Source organism: Parasteatoda tepidariorum, chromosome 3, assembly GCF_982258835.1.
Source record: "Parasteatoda tepidariorum strain Cologne lab strain chromosome 3, Ptep-v5.0, whole genome shotgun sequence".
Lineage (NCBI taxonomy): Eukaryota > Metazoa > Arthropoda > Arachnida > Araneae > Theridiidae > Parasteatoda > Parasteatoda tepidariorum.
Window position 1 is genome coordinate 24,766,297 of NC_141757.1, and position 11,262 is coordinate 24,777,558.

Sequence of the window (11,262 nt, forward strand, 5' to 3'; positions counted from 1 at the left end):
TGCGTCGGCAGTGGGCTCTTGAGCACAGAGACTGGCGAGCTGATTGGCACCAAGTTGTCTTTTCAGATGAATCACGCTTCAATTTGTGGACCCATGATGGCCGTGTTCGTGTTAGACGTTATGCCGGTCAACGCTGCCTTCCTGAGTGTATTATTGAACGACATAGTGGTCGAACACCCGGAGTTATGGTCTGGGGTGCGATTTCGTATCATGGACGATCCAATTTGATACGAATTGAGGGTAATCTCAATAGCAACAGATACGTCCGTGAAGTGCTGCAGCCCGAAGTCGTTCCTTTCCTTCAAGGCATCCCTGGAGCTATCTTTCAGCAGGATAATGCACGCCCACATGTTGCGCGGACTGTTAGAGACTTCTGTTCAGCACAACGCATGCAACTTCTTCCTTGGCCTGCTTATTCGCCGGATATGTCGCCTATTGAGCACGTGTGGGATATGGTTGGTCGGCGTCTCACTCGTGATCCGCGTCCTGCAGTTTCCAAAGACGAACTTTGGTTGCGCATACAAGCGATATGGAATTCTCTTCCTCAAGCAGATATTCAACATCTGTTTGACTCCATGCCACGTCGTATAGCAGCACTTATTGCAGCGCGTGGTGGCTGCACCAAATACTGATTTCGGACGCTTAATTTGTTTCTTTTGTTTTGAAAATTTCATCATTTATTTGTATCAGTACAAGTCGTTTCTGCATTAAATTTCATTTGATTCTGATGATTCTTTCATGGTGTTGCATTTTCTACAAACAGCAGTTTATATATGAAAAGCACTTATACGAAAAAAGTGACAGTTCGTATTTGCTTACACCAACTATTTTCTTTGCTTACTTTTAAAAAGCACTATGCTTTGACTTTCAAGTAGATAGAACTATTTTCAAGAATATAACTTTTTCTCAAGATAGAACTTTTTTTTCGAAATAAATGCTAATAATGAAACACGTGTGGTATCATTTTCTTTTGAAAAATAATTATCGTCCCATTAAAAGAATGGTAGGCAGCAACGGGTTTGGCGGGACACACTATGTTATTAAGAGAGGATTAACTCAAGGATACACATTGATAATGTAATATATGAAGATAGCAGTGGTTGGAAAAACTTAGTTTTTTTGAAGTTAACTACAACTACTTTGTTACAAGTGTAGTTAATTATGACTACAACTATTTTTTTCTAAATGTAGTGACTAAAAACTACTTTGGAATTGTAGTAACCATTTCACTACTTTAAAGAGACAAACTTACAACTGGAAAGAGAAAAAGGGAATAATTAATAAATATTTTTCTTGTTTACATGAGCCAGTTTGATATTCTAAAAATTTTTTTTCTTCAAATTTCTTCATTTAATTTTTAACTTGTTAGCCTTTCTCCACAGCGAATATTCAATTTAAGAAATGTGAAATTATCAAACACTTGAAATTTTTTAATTATTTAATGCTCTCTTATTTCCTCTAAGAAATTAAGGACATCGAAAAAACGTTCCCTTCCTTTGAAATAACATCAATGTTTTGTGCATTCGCATGTGAAAGTGTGTCCAAAGTGATTAATTATCTAATTTTCGTAATGGCAAGTTTAAATATTAGTTCTATGTGATTTTATATACGTAATTTCTGTTAACACTCAGCTGCAGCCACAGGATCATTATCATTGCCTCCATTGATGGATCCACGAAGATTTTTACTCATCAAATTCAAAAATAAAGTTGCGCTAGAGTCGTGTTTCTTTACTAAATTAACGTTAAAAATAATTGCCAGGAGTCTCTACAAACTACTGTTTTTTTTGTATTGCACTATTCACTACACTACTTTCTGGAAAAAAGTAGTCTACTACCCTAAAGACTACGAAAAATGTCGCGACTACTGTAGTTTCACTACTTGTAGTGCGCTACTTCCGACCACTGGGTGGTAGTTATAAATGAATAGTTAAATTAAGGAACTATGTGAATATGAATTAAGTTTCTACTTTTATAAATAAAAAAGTAAACTACTACACTACAGACTACGAAAAATGTAGCGACAAAAGTAGTTTCACTACTTGTAGTACTCTACTTCCGACCACTGGGTGGTAATTATAAATGAATAGTTAAATTAAGGAACTATGTGAATATGAATTAAGTTTCTACTTTTATAAAAAAAAAAGTAAACTACTGCACTGCAGACTACGAAAAATGTAGCGACTACAGTAGTTTCACTACTTGTAGTGCGCTACTTCCGACCACTGGGTGGTAGTTATAAATGAATAGTTAAATTAAGGAACTATGTGAATATGAATTAAGCTTCTACTTTTATAAAAAAAAGTAAACTACTACACTACAGACTACGAAAAATGTAGCGACTACAGTAGTTTCACTACTTGTAGTGCGCTACTTCCGACCACTGGGTGGTAGTTATAAATGAATAGTTAAATTAAGGAACTATGTGAATATGAATTAAGTTTCTACTTTTATAAAAATAAGTAAACTACTACACTACAAACTACGAAAAATATAGCGACTACAGTAGTTTCACTACTTGTAGTGCGCTACTTCCGACCACTGGGTGGTAGTTATAAATGAATAGTCAAATTAAGGAACTATGTGAATATGAATTAAGTTTCTACTTTTATAAAAATAAGTAAACTACTACACTACAGACTACGAAAAATGTAGCGATTACAGTAGTTTCACTACTTTAGTTTCTGTTACTTGTAGTGCGCTACTTCCGACCACTGGGTGGTAGTTATAAATGAATAGTCAAATTAAGGAACTATGTGAATATGAATTAAGTTTCTACTTTTATAAAAAAAAGTAAACTACTACACTACAGACTACGAAAAATGTAGCGACTACAGTAGTTTCACTACTTGTAGTGCGCTACTTCCGACCACTGGGTGGTAGTTATAAATGAATAGTCAAATTAAGGAACTATGTGAATATGAATTAAGTTTCTACTTTTATAAAAATAAGTAAACTACTACACTACAGACTACGAAAAATGTAGCGACTACAGTAGTTTCACTACTTTAGTTTCTGTTACTTGTAGTGCGCTACTTCCGACCACTGGGTGGTAGTTATAAATGAATAGTCAAATTAAGGAACTATGTGAATATGAATTAAGATTCTACTTTTTTAAAAAAAGTAAACTACTACACTACAAACTACGAAAAATGTAGCGACTACAGTAGTTTCACTACTTGTAGTGCGCTACTTCCGACCACTGGGTAGTAGTTATAAATGAATAGTTAAATTAAGGAACTATGTGAATGTGAATTAAGTTTCTATCACTTTTTGTTTTTTAGGCACACGTATCATCACGGCAGATGCAGAGCTCGTATCTGAGTAGCCGTCGCCCTGTTTTTAGCCACCCTGTGCATCAAGTAAAATTATTTATTTCTCATAGTGGTAAAAATTATTTTAAATCAAGTTTATTAAATTACGAGACACAAGTTCTGCAATCTCTGAGATAAAATCCTGTAAAATCCACAATGTATGCGTGAAATGTAAAGGCCATACACCTTAAAATAAATTCAATCAATCTTAGGAGATTCTCATCACGTGACGTTTGCTTTCATCAGTGGGATGCAAAGGTAAAAAGCTGGCTCGATTTCAGAGCATAACAAATTTAAGTGTCGAGTTTCAACGACATCAAACAGAGATCTGTCTCTCTCCAAAGCAAATATCGACGAACTCTACTCAGTTCTGTGGAGTGCTCCGGAGTTAATTAACTTTGCTTATAAACTCATTAACTGAGCCTTGGGGATTTTGTTTTCATTGCAAACTGGGGACGTCGCAAGAGAAATAGCACTTTGTCCTAGAAGCTTTGAAGACGGAAGTGGAAGATTCGATGAAACGGAAAAGTTCTAAAATGGAATAGAAGTCCGTTAAAAAGAATTGGATTTATTGTATTGCTTTCGAATAATTTTCAAAGTGAAATTAGCTAGTATTAGGATAAGATAAACAAATGGTTTATAAACAAGTTTACCATATCTTAATGATTTTTCTTAAGAGGTGTGTTCCTTGAGACCTGTAATCAAAACTATTCTCATCGTTTATAGCAATTCTTTTTTAAAAACCAAAATTCAGCTTATTTCATTCATTTTCAACTTATGCATACACCATGAAAAAGATCATAACATGAAATATTGCATTCTACACATTAACCCTTTGTTTACGGTGTACCATTACATGGGGTCCACATGTTGTACCAGCCGTAAGCAAAGGGTTAAATGGTTTCAAATATTATTAATAGCCTTTTTTTTTTGGCTAGTATATTCACAGCTGTTAATAAATTTTTAAAAAAAATTTTTTTAAACTTTTTTTTTCACCCAAAAAGAAGCTCCATCATTTCAGGTTCCATAACCGAACAAAATTGGTCTAGCTGTTCTAGAAACCTGTAATATAAATGAATAGAAAATATCCGAGTGAATAGATTCTAGATTTTCTAGATGTCTAAAGATTCTAGACACTTGTTATCAAATTGACTGCTACTTATATTTGCTGAAAAATTTTAATATTTTTTCCTGTAAAGTCGATTATATAATAATGAAAAATAAAATTCGATTCGTTATAAAATGATTAGAAAATGATAAAAGATTTTAGGAGTATGATCATACAATCACGATAAAAAAAAATGAACTTCATGGTGTTTCGATTAGCGTCTTAACCATGGGTGATAGTAGTTATAGTATTGATTTCTTACATTCTTTTTCAAAAGTAATACCTAACTGTTTCAAGCCCTTAATAAACAATGTATTCCGCAAATACCAATCTTGAGATATATTTTAAAAATTATTGTCAAAAATGAAGTCAAATGTATGCTTTGTTTGAACCTCCCGTTAATATTTAAACTCAAGAAGAAAAAAAAAAACGGTTTAATTGATATATGAAACCGGAAATGCACCGAAAAATATTAAAAAAAAATTTTTTTTCAGATTTTTTCTGTGCAGATAAACAGAGCACCCAAATCATTAATGGTTTAAGAGATTTTGATTGATATTTTCTTTTCTTTCTAGTCACTTAAATATTAATTTGCAATTCCTTATGTGAATAACTGAGATCATATTTACAAAAGTATTTAGGGTGCTGACATAGAACCACCCTATACATGCTGATTCAAGTTACTTACAACGTATTGCTTCTAGGCTAAATTCAATGAAATATTCATAGGCAGATCATCCTGCTGGTGACCTGTCTGTTAAAATACAGATGTGCAATACAGCTACCTACAAATGTACAGCGCGCAAAGCAAATGATAATAATAATAATAAATAAATAAACGGACCAACCGGAATAATTTTTTGAAATTCACTTTCTCAAATACTATTCATCCGAACTTGCTTGAATTTTGTATTTTGCCACATAAAATTATATTCTTCAAAATGATGCAGAAAATTATGCCTTACAATTCAACAATTTTTCGACCATTTTAGAGAGACAACAATTTTTCGACCATTTCATCATACAGAGGTTACATTCTTCATGGAGTTATCTTTAAATAAACGAATTTTATAAATGTGGGCAAAATTTTTCCATTCTCCTTAAAAGTTCTCGAAAGTTTTCTGTTAAACACAGCTTAATTTTTAAAAATGTGATTTGACTTAATTCGAATATGTTATATATTTATATTATTAATATTTTTCTTTTATTAATGTATTATGGTAGGCAGAACAAGGCTGTTTCAGTACAATTGTAAAATTAATCCTTATGCAATATTTATATAGACAATATTTATTCAAGAGCTCTACTGAAACAGTTTTAAATCTAATCTTTAAAAATATTTTAATTGAGGAAATATACTTAGATAAGCATTTCATTTCGATAGAATAAAAAAAAATTTTTTTTCGAAAGTTGTCGCGAAGTTTATGCTTTGAAAAATATTTCCGGAAATAAATTTATAGATTCTTCAGGTCGATTGATGTTTAAAGTTTTTTTTTCCGAAATTAAAATTTTCAAACATGGCCACTGTGTCTTTTTCTTTTCTAGTTTATTTAATTATTTTTACTATGCTTTTAATTTAACTATTTTTCTACTGTGAGAAGTTCTTGTTCAAAAACCCAATGAAAATGCTACTTTCAATTTTCCTTTTAACCAGAAAACTATAAAAAAATATATATATTCTGGCCACATCTTATTTACAGTCACTGAATTGACAAGACCAATTCTTTCTTTTGTCTGCTTCACGCAACGCTCTTATCTTACTTTTCATTCACAGAGAGCCAGTGAGAGAAAGAGAAAAAAATTCGATAGCTCTTGTATGTTCATCGGCGTAAAATCTCTGAAAACGATTTTTTTTTATAAGGATAGTTCTAAAGCAGGGACAATTAAGGTGAAAGTCAGAGAGGAACTAATTTTTTTATTGATGACTTTCTCCATTTAGTAATTGTCGTCGAACATAATGAAGAGTCTCACTAAGTTTCAAACGTTATCTGTATAGCTTTTGCAAAGTAAATAATGCATTGTAAGGTTACAGAAAGTTTGAAGAATATGTTTGGTAAATTATAGTGTTACGTTGTAGCATCCGTCTATCTTGTGTTGATGCTACCACTGAATTATTATATTATTCTATGGAACTGTATGATCAATTTTGTTTTAGTATGACTTAGGATTATGTGTAATTTACACCAACTAAGAAACATTTGAAAAGATAAATATCACTGAATATTTGTACGAAGCTTCCAGGAATTTGACACGAATCCTTGTATTGTAGTGACAATTGAAATCTTATGCAATGTAACTGAATATTCAATTCTGATTAAGAATGTGCTGTGATTATCGGTATTTGATACTAAAGAGAAATAGTTAGACGAGGACACTAATATTTTTATTGCTGACTTTTCCTATTTAGTAATAGTCATCGAACTTCTATTAATGTAGCTTCTCACTCAGTTTAAAAAGTAATCTATATAGTTTTTACATTGCAAACTCTGCATTGCAAGGTTGTAGAAAATTTGAGAAATATGTTTCGTGAATTAAAATGTTCCGCGACGCTCTTGAGTTGATTCTTCAACTGAATTATTTTAATGTTACAAAACTGTATGATCAATTTTGTTTTAATATGAGTTAGGATTATGTGTTATTTATACCAACTAGGAAACACTCCAAAGATAAAATCACTGAATATTTGTACGAAGCGTCTGTTTGGAGCTTTGTAGCTACAATTGAAATCTTATGTTATGTAACTGCATATTCAATTCTGTTTAAAAATGTGTTGCGATTATTTGTATTTGATATTAAAGAGGAATAGTTAGACGTGGTAACTAATTTTTTTTAATTTTTTATTTTTCCCATTTAGTAATTGTTGTCGAACTTCTATTAATGTATCGTGTCACTCAGTTTGAAACGCAATCCGTATAGTTTTTACATTGTAAACTTTGCAATTGAAAGGTTGTATAAAGTTTGAAGAATATATTTGGTAAATTAAAGTGTTTCGTGATAATCCTGAGTTGATGTTACAACTGCATTATTATAATATGTTATGAAATTGTAGGATCAAGCGTAATTTATATCAACAGGAAACATTTCAAGGATAAAATCATTGAATATTTGTACGAAGCTTCTGCTGGGAACTTGACACGGAATTCTGCATTACAGCGACAATTAAAATCTTATTATTATGTAACTGTATATTCAATTCTTCTTAAGAATGTGTTACGATGATTTGTATTTGATACTAACGAGAAATAGTTCCCAACAAGATACAAAAAGTTTTTTTGAGTCTGAATCGATTACTCAAAAAATTTTATACAAGAAATTAGGCCATTATTTTTAAATATTACCAGCATTGATTTGTTATCTAATTAATTTCAAAATGAAATTTGGTAGTTTAATTTTCAATACAAGCCCTATAAAATTAATTTTTAAAGTCTTTTTACATTTCTGATTGCAGGTTCTGAAACAAAGAGTTAAAACAGTTGCTAAAAAAAAGCACAGGTTATGCTTTTACTGAAGCGAAAATGAATGGAAAAGTTTTATTTAAAGAGACAAAGGAGCTTTCGTTCCCACCAATACAATTTTATTAGAAAACGAAACGAAGCAATCTTATAAGCGAGAGATAATCTAAAAGAAAGGGAAATTTAAAACGAGTTGGAAATTGAATTGAAAGTTGAAGGGGAGCGGAGGAAAATTCTAGCAATCCCTTTAATCCAATATTTAAATCACATTTACTCTTACATTCAGAACATTATATAAACGAAGAATTCCATGAAAAGAGAGAGTTTCTTTTAAAATAATGGATGGAAAGTTCTTTTTAATCGAAAAGTATCTTTTTCAATTATTTAAAATTGAAACAAAAATTTCTGCCACAATATTTATAATTAGTTAGGTTAACTCTTGGTAAAGTAGTAATATATATCTGGACCACTTTACAGGGCACTTATCAACCCTTCTGTATTCGAAATTCTTTACAAAATTATAAAAGCAGACGCAACCATCAATACAACCAAGTTTACAAGATATAACCCATTGTAGCCGAGGCAGAAAGAAGATGAATAACAAAACCAGAAAAACAGCAGTGGCCGATAGGGATTTTCTACTTTGGATTCTTACCTTTGTTTTTTCATCTTTCTTTGGCAACTTTATGTTTTATATATCAAATCACTTTTGTTTTTTCTCATTCACGCCTGGCAAGTCTTGAAAATGGGCGACTATTTTTGAACGCTTAAAGCATGTCGACTGTTATTTCCAATTGGTATGTTTTTGAAGACAATGAAGTGTTTAATCAAGTAATATATTCACCGCTTCAGTTTCTTAGGATAATTTATTTAATAAACCATTGTTTTTACAATTACCATAAGCTCCTCGAGACCAATTAAATAGATAATGAGTATTAAACTGTAAAAGTTTTAATATTCAGAGTGGTACATAATTGTAGAGGTGAGCTTTTCGATTGAAAAGGGCTAATTGATTTATTTCAACCATACCTCACCATAGAGTTCGTTCTCTTAAAATTCCTATTTCGGCAAACACATTCTTTAAAACTTGTAATAAGGATCTCAACAGTGGCACAAATGGTTTTTTATTTACTGCAGCATTGCATGCATATATTGAAACAAAATGCATGCTTTCAATTCAGTTTTACTTGGAAAACTACTTCTGCTCTCTTCTTTACAGCACATCTGGCCGGGATAGCCAGGTTGGTAGAGCGTTGGCCCATGTTCAAGAGTTCGTGAATTCGATCCCCACCGGTCGAAGACTCCCTATGTGACTGGTTAAATTTGTCGGGTTACTAAGTCCTCCAAGCTCCCATAACAAATTATACACCTGGGGGTACTGAATTAGAGATTGATCGATCTCTGGTTCAGGTCAAAATTACGATCTGTGGATGAATGAATGGATGTATGAATGAGTTCGCACTTTAAAACAGGCTGTGACGCGTGTGTGTGGCTGAAGATTCTTGACCATAGATGGCGTCACTGAAAAATAAGAAACGCACCCCCTGCCTTAAATTCATTTGGTTTCACCAAGCAGGTTTACTCTTACTGGTATTTTGCAAGTGACATTAGAAACAACAAGAACAGCACATCTCTAACTCCATGTCTCTTCGAACGTAGTTATCATCCTTATCCCTTATAGTTGAAATGGTACGGAATAGTTTTATTACACAGGCTTTTAAATCGCTACAACTTGTGTTTACGTCTTTCTCGTACATGAAAAGCACCAAGCATCGGTCAAATTGGAAAACAGTTTTAATTGTAGTTTTCTTTTGCTTACGCTCTGTATAATGTATATGAGCATTTTTACTTCTTCCAGAAAGAACTGACTATATGCTGCCCTAAACAAGGTAACTTTAATTATAACCACCCAGTAAGTACATCAGCCATTTAAAATATCCTATTTTTTATTCAACATAATCGGTTTTCCAAATAACGTTTACATATATTTTGAAAGATTTATTGCGCGATAATGTAAAACTGGATTTTCGACGTCAATTATTTTTATATTTTTTAAAAATGCTCCTGATTTTCTTAATCCTGGAATGATCCTGATTCCTGATATATATATTTATCGAATATTTTGGGACAACTCGAATGGTTTCTAATGGTTTTCAAAGAAGTTATTAAATTGCTTAACCTATCTTAAGATAGAAAAAAGAATCCACTGTAAATGCCGTTACCAAAGCCCATTGTAATGTAATGGTGGTCAATTTTATTTTCTTACTCCAAATATTCCTTCAAAAAAATCTTGAGTTTTAGAGAAATTACTGTTTAAAGGCATAGAGTAATATCATGATAAGCCACAGTTTTTCTAAAGGGGATATTTTTGCATCACATTGCTCCTTAACAAATTTTAAGAATTTATACCAATTAAACAATTTAATGTATAAAAACAATTTATTGTCTGTATGGAAAACGTAGTGTTCATAAAAACAGTTACTAATACCAAAGCGCACTTCCTCCATAATTTAAAAATGGGTTTTTAAATTGTTAAGGAGGCAACTTTTTGTTGTGAATGCAGAAATTGTTTTGTAAATTTTAGAGTGCAATTTAAATTAACAAACCATTTCTGAAAATTTAACCATTTCTGATTAAATGCTGTTAAACATTTCTTTAAATTGTTAAGACTTTTAATTACATAGGAAAAAAACATTTTATGTTTTGTATTAGAAAAACTATCTGACACTATAGTGCTATAAATCTTTAAACAATATAGAAAGCGTGAATAAATTTCGCTATTATTGAGAAAAATATTTCGCCTATGCCTGAAAATTGTCTGCTTTGTATAATCTTTTTGTTTAATGTGATACGCTTATTTTAAATTGAATATACTCAAATAAAACCGTTCTCTCAGTTTGATGACATATAAGTATAATAGCAATTCAACTAAATAATATTTTCTGATAACTTACTTTAAAATGTTCCTTTAAGTTAAATAGCTTATTCGCCGATCGATTTTACTGTTCAGAAAACCAACGAAGTCAATAGATTCCAATTTAGACCGAAAACAAAATAACATTGATTCCAGATTTTCGATTTCAAATCAGAATTCAGCAAGAAAAGGAACCAATAATGCTTCATTTATAAATCGAATTTATCTCCAGTCTTGGAAATAAGATTACCGGAACAAAGAATAACAAGAAGAAATTCTTATCCATGTATTCCCCTATCGTTCTGTTTTTAGAAATATTTGATTCTGTTGCCAGATCTATTCACTTTATTTTGAAACAAAAACCTTTACCTTTTTCTTTATCGTTTGGTGGAATTGGAAAATGTCCAATCGTCCACAAAAGACTGGGTCAGGCAGAAAGCTTTTCCGTGTTCTTTACCTTTAAATACGAGTGCGA

At 31.7% G+C, this 11,262-nt stretch overlaps 1 protein-coding gene across 1 annotated transcript in view; it reads right to left on the bottom strand.

Moving 5' to 3' along the window:
* The window catches only part of Mfap1 (Microfibril-associated protein 1), a 38,892-nt gene extending 27,875 nt beyond the window's left edge, over positions 1-11,017 (bottom strand). The window contains exon 1 of the mRNA XM_071177418.2: positions 10,828-11,017. The gene's annotated coding sequence lies outside the window, so the exon portion shown is untranslated. The remainder of the gene's footprint in view (positions 1-10,827) is intronic.
* Between the last annotated feature and the right edge of the window lie 245 nt (positions 11,018-11,262).